A 17,083-nucleotide genomic window follows, 5' to 3' on the forward strand; every position below is an offset into this window, starting at 1 on the left:
TCCTTGCAGTCCATGGGACTCTCAAGAGTCTTCTCCAACACCACTGTTCAAAAGTATCAATTCTCCAGCACTCAGCTTTCTTTATAATCCAACTCTCACATCCATACATGACTACTGGAAAAACCATAGCCTTGACTAGATGGACCTTTGTTGGCAAAGTAATGTCTCTGCTTTTTAATATGCTGTCTGCTGCTCCTGCTGCTGCTAAGTCACTTCAGTCGTGTCCGACTCTTTGCGACCCCATAGATGGCAGCCCACCAGGCTCTGCCGTCCCTGGGATTCTCCAGGCAAGAACACTGGAGTGGGGTGCCATTTCCTTCTCCAATGCATGAAAGTGAAAAGTGAAAGTGAAGTCGCTCAGTCGTGTCCGACTCTTCGCAACCCCATGGACTGCAGCCTACCAGGCTCCTCCGCCCATGGGATTTCCCAGGCAAGAGTACTGGAGTGGGGTGCCATTGCCTTCTCCGAATATGCTGTCTAGGTTGGTCATAACTTTTCTTCCAAGAAGCAAGTGTCTTTTTATTTCATGGCTGCAATCACCATCATCAGTGGTTGTGGAGCCCCAAAAAATAAAGTCAACCACTGGTTCCCCATCTATTTGCCATGAAGTGATGGGACTGGAGGCCATGATCTTAGTTTTCAGAATGTTGAGCTTTAAGCCAATTTTTTCACTCGCCTTGCATTTTCATCAAGAGGCTCTTTAATTCTTCTTTGCTTTCTGCCATAAGTGTTGTGTCATCTGCATGTCTGAGGTTATTTATATTTCTCTGAGCAATCTTGATTTCAGCTTGTGCTTCATCCAGTCCAGCATTTCACATGACGTACTCAGGATATAAGTTAAATAAGCAGGGTGACAGTATATAGACTTGACGTACTCCTTTTCCTATTTGGAACCAGTCTGTTGTTCCATGTCCAGTTCTAACTGTTGCTTCTTGACCTGCATACAGATTTCTCAAGAGGCAGGTCAGGTGGTCTGGTATTTCCATCTCTTTCAGAATTTTCCACAGTTTATTGTGATCCACACAGTCAAAGGCTCTGACACAGTCAATAAAGGAGAAATAGATGTTTTTCTCGAACTCTCTTGCTTTCTCAATGATCCAGGGCATGTTGGCATTTGATCTCTGGTTCCTCTGCCTTTTCTAAAACCAGCTTGAACATCAGGAAGTTCACAATTCACATATTATTGAAGCCTGGCTTAGAGAATTTTGAGCATTATTTTATTAGTGATATGAGTGCAATTGTGTGGTAATTTGAGCATTCTTTGGCATTGCCTTTCTGGGATTGGAATGAAAACTGACCTTTTCCAGTCCTATGGCCACTCCTGAGTTTTCCACATTTGCTGGCATATTGAGTGCAGCACTTTCACAGCATCATCTTCCAGGATTTGAAATAGCTCAACTGGAATTCCATCACCTCCACTAGCTTTGTTCATAGTGATGCTTTTTAAGGCCTACTTGACTTCACATTCCAGGATGTCTGGCTCAAGGTGACTGATCACACCATTGTGATAATCTGTGTCATGAAGATCTTCTTGTACAGTTCTTCTGTGTATTCTTGCCACCTCTTCTTAATATCTTCTTCTTCTGTTATGTCCATACCATTTCTGTCCTTTACTGAGCCCATCTTTGCATGAAATGTTCCCTTGGTATCTCTAATTTTCTTGAAGAGATCTCTAGTCTTTCCCATTCTGTTGTTTTTCTCTATATCTTTGCATTGATCGCTGAGGAAGGCTTTCTTATCTCTCCTTGCTATTTTTTGGAACTCTGCATTCAGATGGGTACATCTTTCCTTTTCTCCTTTGCTTTGCACTTCTCTTCTTTTCACAGCTATTTGTAAGGCCTCCTCAGACATCCATTTTGCTTTTTTGCATTTCTTTTTCTTGGGGATGGTCTTGATACCTGTCTCCTGTACAGTGTCATGAACCAAAGTTCATCAAGCACTCAGTCTATCAGATGTAGTCCCTTAAATCTGTTTCTCACTTCCACTGGATAATTGTTAGTGATTTGACTTTGGTCATACCTGAATGGTCTAGTGGTTTTCCCTACTTTCTTCAATTTAGTCTGAATTTGGCACTACAGAATTCATGATCTGAGTCACAGTCGGCTCCCAGTCTTGCTTTTGCTGACTGTATAGAGCTTCTCCATCTTTGGCTGCAAAGAATATAATCAATCTGATTTTGGTGTTGACCATCTGGTGATGTCCACGTGTAGAGTCTTCTCTTGTGTTGTTGGAAGAGGGTATTTGCTATGACCAGTGCAATCTCTTTGCAGAACTCTATTAGCCTTTGCCCAGCTTCATTTTGTTTGGCTCCAAGTCCAAATTTGCCTGTTACTCCAGGTGTTTCTTGACTTCCTACTTTTGCATTCCAGTCATCTATAATGTAAAGGACATCTTTTGGGGGTGTTAATTTTAGAAGGTCTTGTAGGTCTTCCTAGAACCAGTCAGCTTCTTCAGCATTACTGGTTGGGGCATAGACTTGGATTACTTGGGCATATCATACTGTGATATGATTTGCCTTGGAAACAAACAGAGATCATTCTGTCATTTTTGAGATAGAATCCAAGTACTGCATTTCAGACTCTGTCATTGACTATGACAGCTACGCCACTTCTAAGGGATTCTTGGCTATAATAGTAGATATAATGGTCATCTGAGTTAAATTCACCCATTCCAGTACATTTTAGTTCGCTGATTCCTAGAATGTCGACGTTCACCCTTGCCATCTCTTGTTTGACCACTTCCAATTTGCCTTGATTCATGGACCTGACATTCCAGGTTCCTATGCAATATTGCTCTTTAAAGCATTGGATCTTGCTTCTATCACCAGTCACATGCACAACTGGGTATTGTTTTTGTTTTGGCTCCATCCCTTCATTCTTTCTGGAGTTACTTCACTGATCTCCAGTAGCATAGGTATCCTATCATTTTGCCTTTTCATACTGTTCATGGGGTTCTCAAGGCAGGAATACTGAAGTGGTTTGCCATTCCCTTCTCCAGTGGACCACATTTTATCAGAAGTCTCCACCATGACCTGTCTGTCTTGGGTGGCCCTACATGGTCTGGCTCATAATTTCATTGAGTTAAACAAGGCTGTGGTCCATGTGATCAGTTTGGTTAGTTTTCTGTGATTGTGATTTTCAGTCTGTCTGCCCTCCGATGGAGAAAGATAAGAGGCTTATGGAAGCTTCCTGATGGGAGAGACTGACTGAGGGGCAAACTGGGTCTTGTTCTGATGGGTGGGGCCATGCTCAGTAAATCTTTAACCAATTTTCTGTTGATGGGTGGAGCTGTGTTCCCTCCCTGCTATTTAACCTGGGGCCAAACTATGGTGGGACTTCCCTGGTGGCTCAGAAGGTAAAGCTTCTGTCTTTGATGTGGAAGACCCAGGTTCGATCCCTGGGTTGGAAAGATCCCTTGGAGAAGGAAATGGCAATCCATTCCAGTACTAATGCCTGGAAAATCCCATGGACAGAGGAGCCTGGTTAGCTACAATCCATAGGGTTGCAAAGAGTCGGACACGACTGAGCGACTTCACGTTCACGTTCAAACTATGGTGGAAGTAATGAAGATAATGGTGACCTCCTTCAGAAGATCCCATGCATGGACTGCCACCCTCAGTGCCCCTAACCCTGCAGCAAGCTATCACTGATCCATACTACCATTAAAAAAAAATCCCCAATTGTTTTAATTGATATATCCCAAGGTTCTAGAAAAGACTGACATATAGTAGGTACACACACACAAAATCTATGTTGAATGTTGTTAAAGAAATAAAAGGTCAAGAAAGAAATCACATTAAATTATAAAATGTTTATAGCTAAACAAAAGAGAAAATTCCCACATATTATAACTTCTAAGATATGGCTAAAATGGTACTTTGAAATAAATGGATAGCCAGATATGCTTCTACTACTTAATAAGAATGGCTAAAAACTAATAGTCTAAACATTCAAGTCATTAGAAAAGAATAATATATAAATAAATTAGGAGTTTGGGATTAAGACATTCACACTACTATATATATAATAGATAATTAACAAAGACCTACAGTATAGCACAGGAAACTATATTCAGTATCTTACAATAACCTATGAGTGAAAATGAAAAAAATTTGTGCACATATATATTTATGTATAACTGAATCACTTTGCTGTACACCTGAAACATTATAAATCAACTATACTTCAATTTTAAAAAAGAAAAAGAACAAGATAATAAGCTCAAAGAAATCCATATAAAGACAATGAGGACAAAAACAAAAATTAACTTAAATAGACAATAAAGGTATAAAGAAGAAAACTAAATAAGCCACAAGTTGGTTTTTGAAAAAGAATACTGAACTTACAGTCCTAGCAATATTAATCAAAGAAAAAAAGAGAAAGCACAATTAAACCAAAATGTTATTAAAGTAAGAACACAACTGCACATGCAACAGAGAATGAAAATATAAAAGAATATTAACACTATACCAGCTTGAAAATTCCTCTAATGAAATGAATTTCATCAGTAATTTAGGATCTTCATACCCAGATGGCTCTACAGGCAAGTTTCTACCAAATATTCAAAGAACAAACCCATTCTAATTTTGTGCAAACTTTTCCAAAAACTAAAAAGGAGAGAATTGTTTAAAGAGGCTATTTAGTTAGTCATTGCTGCAATGATGTTTAGTATTTTGTAACCAAATCTGACCATGTGATATTAGCATAGGAAAAGAAAATTAGACCAAAATAACTCAGCAGAAAGTACAAGAATAAAATTATGCATGGTGGCTCAGACCATAAAAAATCCACCTGCAACTGCAGGAGACCAGGTTCGATCCCTGGATTGGGAAAATCCCCTGGAGAAGGGAATAGCTACCCACTCCAGTATTCTTGTCCATGGAACCATGGAGCTACAGTCAGTCCATAAGATTGCAAAGAGTCAGACACAACTGAGCAACTAACACATACATGCAAACATTATATGTGATAGAAATAGAGGAACAGGAAGAACCATACAGTAAACTGTGTGGAAACAAATGGCTTTTCATATGGAAAAAAATAAAATTAAATTGAAAATTGTAAATCAAAAGACAAAAACTTGAAAATTTTCTGGAAGAAAGTATAATTGAATTTCTTAATGAACTCCAGACAAGGAAGAATTTTTTTAACAGGACAAAGTAGTGCAAATTCCAAAGGAAAAAACTGATTTATTTGATTGAGGCTTAGACGGTAAAGCGTCTGCCTACAATGCAGGAGACCCGGGTTCAATCCCTAGGTCGGGAAGATCTCCTGGAGAAGGAAATGGCAACCCACTCCAGTATTCTTGCCTGGAAAACCCCATGGACAGAGGAGCCTGGTAGGCTACAGTCCATGGGGTCTCAAAGAGTCGGACACAACTGAGCTAATATACTTCACTGGTTGAATTTATCTTTAAGATTAAGACTGGAAGAAGTGATTTGCAACATATGTAATCCACAAAGAGTTAAAAAAGAAAATCTACAAATAATAATAGGAGAAACTTTTAGAAAAACAGGCAATAAACAAGCAGACACTTCACAGACATAGAAACACAAATAGAAAATTAGAAAAAGCACTCTAATCTCATTAGTAATCAGAAAAATGTAAATCAAACCATGAGGTTCCATTTTAAATGTACCAAACTGACAAAATTTAAAAAGCAAACAATAAGAAGTGCTGACACAAAGGGAATTTTTAATACACTATCAGTTAGAGTTTAAATTAATATGACTACTTTGGAAAATAACTTGTCTGGCAGAAAACAACTTGTCTAGACAAAAAAAAAAAAATCTAGGAAAATGGAAATCCACATGACCTATCAATTTCCACTCCAAAGACTACTCTAGAGAGAGTTTTGTACTTACATATTCACCAAGTGACATGTATAAACGTATTTAGAACATCATTGTTTTTAACAGCAAAGAAAAGGAAAACTAGAAATGATTCTAATTTTTACCAAGAAATGAATTAGCAAATGTTCAAAAAAAAGAAATGAATGAATGAACTATAACCACACACACCAATATGAATCAATCTAAAATTAAACGTGAACAAAGCAAGTCTCAGAAAATATGATATGCTTTCTTTCATACAAATGTAAAAAACGTGCAAATGTAAGCTATATATTATATGAAAACATAGGTAAAGCTATTTTTTAAAAAGGCAAGGAAATGCTAAGCACAAAATTCAAGATTATAGCTATCCCTGGGAGCAGTGGAGGAAGAGGGATACAATTGGAAATAACCTCATTGGGTGCTTCTTAGGTACTGAACATCCTTACATTGATATATACATCACTGCCATAACTATTACTAACTTTTTTTAATTCCTACTTGAAAAGTAACTTCAATAAACCAATCCACAGAACAGCAGTGATGACCTTGGCACTTGTCTAAAATCATATGCAAAATATGAAGACAAATGTATATATATGTATAACTGAATCACTTTGCTGTACAACAGAAGTTAACATTGTAAACCAATAATACATCAATAAAATTTTAAAGTAAATAAAATCACATTCCTAACTGCAATAAAAGAAAATTCTGTCCTCCCACAGTTCTTATTACCTACTATGAGCCTAGTCTTCTCAACTCACCACTGATAACATCTCGATAGATTTCTTGGTATATATGGAAACCTCTACTGGCTGGATCTTTCCCAACGATCATGGTCAAGATAAATGACCTAGAGAAGCATCATGCAGAATTGTGTCTTAACCAAACATATGCCCTTACAGATGCAACATATTACATAGGCACATCAAAAAAACATTTACAGTATTTTACCCTGTATTTGAATTAAAACTTCAGTCTTATGAGATAGTATGTCAATTGGATTCAATTTATTTTTAAAAATTCATAGAAGTTATTAAACTAAGAAAATTTGTTGCATTAAAATTCAGCTGTACAATGCAGCTGGCCAGCTCTCACATTACTACAGTAATAAAAAGGCATCAGTTTTGTGTTTCTTTTTAATATTAAGCTTGGCAGTTACTTATACAGCTAAGAACTCACCTACCCTGACACAGCAGTTCTACACCTACATATTTGCCTAAGAGAAATGAAAATGTATGTTCACAAAAAAATACATCCACATGTCCACAAAACGACTTCTTCAAGTAGCTCTTTACATAATAACCAAAAACTGCAAACAATCCAAATGCCCATCAACAGGATACAGAATAAACAAGCAGGGGTATATTTATACAACTAAATACCACTTAAAATTTTTAATTAACTACTGAAAGAGGAGAGTGAAAAAGTTGGCTTAAAGCTCAACATTTAGAAAACGAAGATCATGGCATCCGGTCCCATCACTTCATGGCAAACAGATGGAGAAACAGGGGAAACAGTGACAGACTTTATTTTTGGCAGCTCCAAAAATCACTTCAGATGGTGACTGCAGCCATGAAATTAAAAGATGTTTGCTCCTTGGAAGAAAAGTTACAATCAACCTAGACAGTATATTAAAAAGCAGAGACATTACTTTGCCAACAAAGGTCCATCTAGTCAAAGCTATGGTTTTTCCAGTACTCATATATGGATGTGAGTTGGAGTATAAAGAAAGCTGAGTGCCGAAGAATTGTTGCTTTTGAACTGTGGTCTTTGAGAAGACTCTTGGGAGTCCCTTGGACAGCAAGGAGACCCAACCAGTCCATCCTAAAGGAAATCAGTCCTAAGTATTCATTGGCAGGACTGATGCTGAAGCTGAAACTCCAATACTTTGGCCACCTGATGCGAGAAACTGACTCCTTGGAAAAGACCCTAATGCTGGAAAGATTGAAGGCGGGAGGAGAAGGGGACGACAGAGGATGAGATGGTTGGATGGCATCACCAACTCAAAGGACATGAGTTTGAGTAAACTCTGGGAGTTGGTGATGGACAGGGAGGCCTGGCATGCTGCAGTCCATGGGGTCGCAAACAGTCTGACACAACTGAGCAACTGAACTGAACTGAACACGTAACAATGTGAATGAATTTAAAATTTTTATATTTAGCAAAGAAAGCCAGATAAAAGGATACACTACACAATTCCATTTATATGAAATTCAAAAGAATTCAAACTCAACCTAAAGTGATTGAAATCAAAGCAATATTTGCCTATAGTTTGCAGAATTAATTGGAAATAAGCACACAGGAACTTTCTGGAGTGACAAATTTCAGCATCTTCACTACTAATGTGATCATACAGGTCATTTGTCAAAACTCATGAAGTATCACACTGAAGGTCTGTTCATTTCTCCCTTTCTCTAACTATTTGTGACCCTATGAACTGTACAGATTCCTCTGTCCATGGAATTTTCCAGGCAAGAATACTGGAGTGACTTGCTGTTTCCTTCTCCAGGGGATATTCCCAACCCAGGGATCAAACCTGGGTCTCCCACATCACAGGCAGATTCTTTACTATCTGAGCTACCTGGGAAGCCCACCTCTATTTCTACCTACATATAACTAGCTCCAAGCTGTATAGTTAAGACTAGAACAAAATCAGAATTTAAGTATAAAATATTGGGTAGCTCCATACGACTCTGTGTTGTATGAAGTAAGCCACTCTAAACTTGGAATCTGGCCTATCACAACACCCTCCTCTATCTCCAACTATATACACAGAGAGATACACAGACATATACACACAGTTTATTAAGCCTTTCCAGAGTTTCAAGATCCATGCAAGAAATTTCAGTGACTGCCTACTGAGAAATGAAAATAGGTTTACATGGCTGCAGCTTTCTTAGCAAGAGAAATAAAATTAAGCCCCGTGGCACACTTTGAAGCTGATATTTTGATTTGTTGCTGACATAAAATGCTTTGGACAGCCATACTCTCTCTTTAAACACTGTGTTCCAGTGCTATTTTAGTATTTATGCTTGTGTTGGGGATTAAATCTTAGCAACATCTAATTTCACTTTTATCAAGGTTTCATTTCAGCTGAACTGATATGAGTAACTTGGTTGACTAGGGGTAAAGGTGGTATAACCAATGAAAGGGCACACATGAAATCCTGTGCCCTCAAATTTAAGAATATTTTCATTACAGAGAGGGGAGAGGTTTAAAGAATTAAGCCTACGGAATCAATTCATTCATTCATCCAATAAAGATTTATTGAGTCTACAGGGAGCTCAAACTGTGCTCTCTGACAACATGGGGTGGGGGATAGGGTGGGAGGTGGGAAGGAGGACCACGAGGGAGGGGACATATGTGTAACTAAGACTGATTCATGTTGACGTACAGCAGAAACCAACATAATATTGGAAAGCAATTATCCTTCAATTTAAAAATAAATAATTATTAAAAAAAAAAAAAGATTTGTTGAGTTTAAGTACTATCAAGCCAAGTGCTATTCCAGGCACTTAAGATACATTAGTGAACCAAACAAAGATACCTGCCCTCATATAGCTTATATTCTAGCTAAAGAATATAGGTGCCAAATAACAAACAATTAAGCCATATAGAGTATAATATAATAAGGCGCTTTGTGTCCATATGGGAAAGAGTAGAATAGGGTGAGGGAAATTGGGACTGCCAGATTGGGAGATAAGAATGGTGGTCAGTTCACTCAGAAAGTGATGTGAAATGCTTGATCAGAGTTTCAGTCATTAGCAGTAAATCATTCATTGAATAGCCAAAAACAGGTGAACATTTAAGATAGATATTTTGTCATAAGAATTTTGCCTATAAATACATATCAAGGTATATTATTTTCTCCCAATAGAAACAAAGTTTCTGCTATAAATATTTTTATACAAATGCTCTTCGGGGGTTGTATCTTTAATCTGATGTTTTCAACCTGACCTTTTCTGACAGTGATTTGTTTCCTAATGGGTTGACTAGAAAATATAAAACTTTAGTACCAGCATTGACTTTCGATTCTTAGAAAATATACTACATAAATATTCAGCCTAAATACTGAACCTCTACTGTATGTCATGTCAGATATTGTGGATATAGCAATTTTAAATAAACCAGTGACCTCGAAGATTTTGTAGCCCAATACCATTAATTGCTGATACTTATTAATATTCCATATTTATTATTGTACCAGGCACTGATCCAAGCGCTTTATAGCTATTAACTCACCTAGCCTTCATGACAAAATTATGAAGCATAATCTTTTTTTTATTTAGATGAGGAAACTAAAGCCCAGAGTCATTCAATGACTTGCTCAAAGCAACTAAGTCAGTTAGCAGAAAAGCCAATATTTGAACCCAAGCAGTAAGACACTAGAGCTTGCCCTGCAAGAAGGTCTAAGAGGATATGAGTCAATAAAGAGATGTGTTCAATAGCATAATAGAAAACCACTTGCAGATGACACTTATATCTGTCTAAGATAGGATAAGTGTCAGCATCCTTTCAAGCTCATGCACCAGTTTCAGTGGAAGCCTGCATCTCAGCATTTTATTCAGCACTAGTCGTGCAGCAGAGGTGGTAAAAACAGGGGAAGACTTCAAGCAATTTCAAGCAGGAGTAAGAAGCACGGCTCAAATGGCACTGAGAGCTAACGAGCCTGCTCTGTCACCACCCATCAGGTGTGATTCACACAGGCCAGAATCAAGTCCATTCTAGCTCTCTCCTTTCCACTGTAGGCAAAATCCCCAAGAAATACCCTTCTGCCATCAATGGAATTTAAATTATGAAATTACATTTTGCTAAGTAATATGACATTTGCTTTCTTTTGCAAATTTACACGGTTTTTATTTTTTCATTTTAACAGTGTTCTCAATCAAAATTCTCCTGGGCATGAGTACTTAATATAGTCAATGAACTATCTCATACAAAATTGAAATTTCTCTTGGTAATATTGTTTCAATATTTTAAAATAAGAACTAATAAGGTGGCTGTAAAGTTCAAACAGCTTTAGAGGGGAAAAAAATGCCCTAGAATTTGTATTCTAAGATTAACATGTAAATACCATTGATCTATTTACCAAATAACAAATTAGTACTTTGTTTATAATGGTAGAGTGGAACATGATTAAAGGTTATTAAGACTTGCATAAGGGATTTATTGGAGAAGGCAATGGCACCCCACTCCAGTACTCTTGCCTGGCAAATCCCTTGGACAGAGGAGTCTGGTAGGCTGCAGTCCATGAGGTCGCTAGGAGTTGGACACGACTGAGCGACTTCACTTTCACTTTTCACTTTCATGCATTGGAGAAGGAAATGGCAACCCACTCCAGTGTTCTTGCCTGGAGAATCCCAGGGACGGCGGAGCCTGGTGGGCTGCCGTCTATGGGGTTGCACAGAGTCGGACACGACTGAAGCAACTTAGCAGCAGCAGCAGCAGCAAGGGATTTATAGGAATAAAAAATTAAAACACTGTTAAGTTGACATTATCCTGTTCTATTTTGTAATATTGTTTAAATTCTGTTACTTAGTTGCTGCTCCATAAAAGACAATCTTCTCTGAGGACAGATTTCAAGGTGCCCTGTTTGTCCATGCATTTGCATGTCATTCAACATCTGTCATCAGATTCCTATGAGATAATAAATGTAAGCAATATTTTAAAAATAAGCTGCATATAGGGACTCCCTGGTGGTCCAGTGGTTAAGGATCCACCTTCCAATGAGGGAATGTGGACTCGATCCCAGGTCGGGGAACTAAGATCCCACATGCTGTAGAGCAACTAAGTCCACACACCCCAGCAAGAGGAGCCTGAGAGCCACAACTAGACAAGACCCAGGACAGCAAATAAATAAATAAGCTCCATATAGTCTTCTTTTCAAGAGAGTGTTACTTATATTTTCATAGTAATATCCAATGTGAATGGTATTGTAGTCACACTTCTGATAACAGGAACCATCTAGGATATATCAAGTTCAATAAGGGAGACTGTCACAAAGTCCACGCACCTTGCTCCACAGGTGAGATGTGTCCCTCAGGCAACTTTTCTTTGAGAAGAAAACAAGCAAGTGCTATTAATAGAAGCCATTGTTCTGGGAAGGTAAAAACTATTGAGGAGAAAAGACGATACAATAAAAACAGGCTGGTAGTGCAGAACCACACTGGATAGGCACTGACAACCCGAATGGGTTTTAAGGACCTCACAATACAATAACCAACATTGATAATAATACCCCCTAACCAGCAAGAAGTGGTTAAACTGTACTTATTATTCACTGCATACCAAGGTTGTAGATGTCACAAATCTCTATTTGAATGGTTGGAAATATTTAAAAATTGGAGTTTCAGAGTGTCAGGGCCAACCTCATGTGGATCATTCCCACTAAGATACCAAACAAACAAGGTGAAGCTTTTTAGGATATCAAGGGGAATTGGTGAAGATGCTAATTAGGAATCTGACAACATGGGTTCTAGTTTCTGCCACTTACTCTTGGTAGATCTCGTAAGCTCCCAGAATCCCTTGCTTATCATCTGCAGAATATATGAACACCTGTCCTTCTTGCCAAACAAAATCTCTATGAGGATTAAGAGTTCTTTGTGTGAGAAAACTGTCAAAATTAGAAAAAAACTTCCTCAATACTAGACATTATCATTCTGAATAAGTTCTAATGAAACATTTATCCCTTATATTTTTCATTAGATCAATTTAATGATGCCATTCACAGTAAAAATGATGACATCTCATTTCTATTTGAAGACCATATGGCTAGTAGAGGATTTGAGTAACACTGATCCAGCCAGTGGTGATAAACCACAAAGAACTTGGCTCCAGTAGCGCCCACAAATTTACAGAAAGTATTAAAAGCAACTAGCTCAGCCCTATATTTGAATTTGGACAAACTAAACCATTGCCCTTTGCTATAATAAACCCAAAGTGAATTAATCATCAACTTTTCATCATTGAATACCAACAGCTATGAGATAATCCACTTGTCTTAACATTTTAAAATGAAAATTCAAAAGTGAAAGAAATTAGTTGCAGCCTCCCCCAACCTCAGTTCTTTCCTCATTTTCCTCAACTTAATTCTATATCTCTTTTTGACCACAAAAGATTTCAGATTGAGTGTTCCCTCACTGCTGGGCATCTCTATTGAGAATCACTGAGAGAAGGTGCTGGAAATGCAGAATGGAAACCAGACACAGGGTAGACAGCAGAAGGAACAGAGAGTTCTGTGGGGACCCCGTGGGGCAGTGAGGAAAACTGAGGGAACTTAAATCCAGACCTCGTGTCAGTGCTCTGAAGAGGTCTGTGATGAGGCTGGGGGTGAAGACGGGCTTAAGAGGCAACATGCTGGCGCCACTTTTCTACTGCTCCCAGAAGAAATCACCATGAATGCAGTGACTTAAAAAACACAGATTTATAAGCATACAGTTCTGTAGGTTAACAAGTCCAACCAGGCCATGCCAGGCTAAAATCAAAGTGTCAAGCTGCTTTCCAAAAGCTCTAGGATGCTTGTATTTTCCGGCAGCTACAAATCCCCCACATCCATGGACTCATGGCCTCTCCCACCATCTTTAAAGCCAGAAATGGCAGGTGACGTGTCTTTCATATCGTATCACCCTGACTTTCTCTTCTGCCGCTCCCTTCCATATTTAAGGACTCTTGTGATTAGACTGAGTCCACCCAGACAATCCAGGATACTCTCTGCATCTCAATTTTAATCATATCTGCAAAGTCCCCTTTGCCACATAGGCACAAGTTCCAAGGTCTAGGACTTGGATACCTTTGGTGGCGCAGGGAGACACTACCTGCCTACCACAGTGCTATAGGTAAGAGGTGATTTGGCAAGAAGTTATCCTGGTTTTCTCTCATTCTTGCTCCCCTCAGTCAGCTTTCCACTCAGAAGTCAAAGAACTTCAATACATCAATCCCAGTGTGGCTCTCCTCTGCTTGCCAGACTCCTTCTGTGGCTTCTTACCTTTCTGAATAAAACCTTTGCTCTTTATCACAGACCACAAGGGTCAACATAATTTGGTCCACTATATTTGAAACATCACACCGGTACTTAAAGTAAGAAATTCATTTTTAAATAACTTAGCACATACGCACATGCATGTACATATATTTAATTCCACAAAGCAACACTTACCCGTACACTATGCACTGTGATACCTTCGATCCTGACCCATCCTTTTTTTCTTTTTAATTTATTTTTAATGCTGTTGGCAACCCACTGATGAACTATGACTTTGGGTTTGGAAAATACTGATCTGGCCCTGCCTCTAATTTCTGGCATTGTATCACATTCTCTCAGAACTAGAAACACTGACCCCCAACCTCATAAGAACCTCTGATGGAAATATTTTCCCTGGAACTTCTCAGGTTCTGCTCCCTCACCTTATCTGGGTTTCTGCTCAGTCGTCCCTTCCTCTAAGAGACCAGTCCTGACCGCTTGTCTAACAATCCTTCTTACCCCAAGCATCATCTTCTATCCTCAATCTTGCTTTAGTTTTTCTTCACAACACTTAACTATGGCTTTGCATAAGATGTCTTTGCTTCTCTCCTACTAGACTGAAAGGTCCACTAGACTGTCTTGTTTATGGACATAATCCTACTGCTTGAACTAGCATGTCCTAAAACAGAGGAAAAACCCAAAAATTAGTTATAGAATGAATAAACGTGAGTGAGTGAATAAATGAATTGGTAAAAAAAATAAATAAATAAAAAATAAATGAATTGGTAGATCTATGATTATATGGGTTATTAGAAGAAATGATTAGTAAGTATTATTACATTATAACATATAATAACAATAAATATAGGTAATTATCCTTTACTGATTATCTATATTATGCCAGATACAATGAAGGGCATCTTAAATAAATTACTTCTAGTTGTCTATGAGGTAGCAGTTTTTACAAATGGGGAAACTGAAGCTGGGAGAAGTTAGGCTTCTGGTCCAGGGTTAATACGGTTTGTAACAATAAACAATTTTTATCACATTGTTGTTCAGTCACTCAGTCGTATCTGACTCTTTGAAACCCCATGGACTGCATCATGCCAGGCTTCCCTGTCCTTCACCGTCTCCCAGAACTTGCTCAAACTCATGTCCATTAAGTCAATGATGCCATCCAACCATCTCATCCTCTGTCGCCCCCTTCTCCTCATGCCTTCAATCTTTCCCAGCATCAGGGTCTTTTCCAATGAATCAGCTCTTAGTATCAGGTGGCCAAAATATTGGAGCTTCAGCTTCAGCCTCAGTCTTTCCAATGAATATTCAAGATTAATTTCCTTTAGGATTGACTGGAATTTTTATCATAGTTAACTTTTGTTGGCAGGCACTATTATTATTCTCGTTTTATAGATTATTGTTGAGAATAATAATCTATAATCATTTTACAGATTACTGTTGGGAATAATAATCTGTAAAACCTCAATTTTATAGACCGGAAAATCCAGGTACAGAATTTGTCTTGCTCAAAGTCAAATAACTAGTAAGTAGTGGCTCCAGCGATCCAGTGTAGGCCATCTGGGACCAGGTCAGTGTTCACAGCCTAAACTCCTTTGCTGCTCGAAGTAAGGTCCAAGTGGCAACAGCACCAGCAATACTTGAGTGTGTGTGTGTGCATGTTAAGTCACTTCAGTCGTGTCAGACGCTTTGTGATCCCATGGACTGTAGCCCGACAGACTCCCTCCGTCCATGGGATTCTCCAGGCAAGAATACGAGAATGGGTTGCCATGCCCTTTTCCAGAGGATCTTTCCGACCCAGGGATTAAATCTGCATCTCTTATGCCTCTTGCATTGGCAGGTGAGTTCTTTATCACCAGCGCCACCTGGAAGCCAGCAACACTTGGGAACTTACTCAATATGCAGAGTTTCATGCCCTTCCCCCAAGCCTACACTCCAGGAAGAACCCCAGGTGACTCATGGACACAATAAAGTTGAGAAGCTCTGCTTTAAACATACTGCCACTCAGACAGGTGAGCAGAGTTGGACAGGAAGAATTTTATGACAATAGGACTAGAACATATATAACATTTTAACTGGGAGTATTAAGTATAATTTCACATTAATTTAACAGAAGTATAATTATCTGAAACAAAACGAAAGGAAATTGCTGAACTTCCGATAGATGACTATTTATTATATTTTCCTTATTCTTAACTTCATGTTTCAGCTTTAGTTCATATCAACCCTGTTATGGAGGATGAAATGTTAAAATTGTTCCCTTCTTCCCTCCTCCTTTCTCTTTTCCCTACATCCACATTTATCTTGGTGTTTTACTGTTTTTCTGCCCTAAAATATGTCACATTTCCATTCCATTCACAGCCATAATCCCCTAGGTGTTTCATCTTAGGTCCGTATTTCTTTGGAGTCAATGATCCTATATGTGCTCCATTTCTGAGTTCAGTACTCTGATTGACCCTTTGATTCTCTGGGTTTTTTGTTTGGCTTGGTTTGTTTTGGTTTTGTTTTTGTCAAGGAGTGCTTTTTCAAAGGGATCATAGGGATCATATTCCATAAATTCTTCCATATTTAAGAATGTTTACTTGCTGCTTTATAAATGAGTGAAAACTTGGCCAATTATAACATCTGGGGCCACATATTCCTTTCAAACTCTGTAGCAGCTGCTCTGTTGTCTCCTAGAGTCACATTCGGGAAGAAGTCTGAAGCTATTCCAGGCCCTGACCTCTCCAAGGCGCATTGCTTCTTCTCTCCAAAAGTACTTCCATTACTTTAACTTCTGTTTTTTAATCTTTGATAATTTTGACATAATGTATAACTTGAGCAGAATATATCTTGATCTAGACAGCTATATTTCACCCTACCCCCGGTATAGTCTTTTCAACATGGTCATTTGGTTCTTTATTTTAGGAGAATCTTTTTGAATTATTATTTAAAACACTGTATTCCATGTGTTAGTTTCTCTGTTTTAGGGGCATAACTCCTGTTAGGATTCATTTGTCTATTGTAGAGGACACCTCCTCTCTAATTGTTCTAGTTTCTCTTTTTTTCTTTATCCACACATTCATGAAATTAACTCGAGCTTCTCCTTCATGATAGTGATTTGATCTGAAGCTTTGCCTATTCTGCTTTGCTGTTTGGGGTTCACTAGTTATCTGTAATGGAATTGTGTTGGCAAGGGCTGGACATTTACAATATTTCAAAGTTCTGCTGGATGAACAGGAGTTGAGAAGTGGGAGAATGAACCCAAGCTAAATGCAGTCTTTAATGAGGTA

The sequence above is a fragment of the Oryx dammah genome, unplaced genomic scaffold (genome assembly GCF_014754425.2).
Source record: "Oryx dammah isolate SB20612 unplaced genomic scaffold, SCBI_Odam_1.1 HiC_scaffold_25, whole genome shotgun sequence".
Classification (NCBI taxonomy): domain Eukaryota; kingdom Metazoa; phylum Chordata; class Mammalia; order Artiodactyla; family Bovidae; genus Oryx; species Oryx dammah.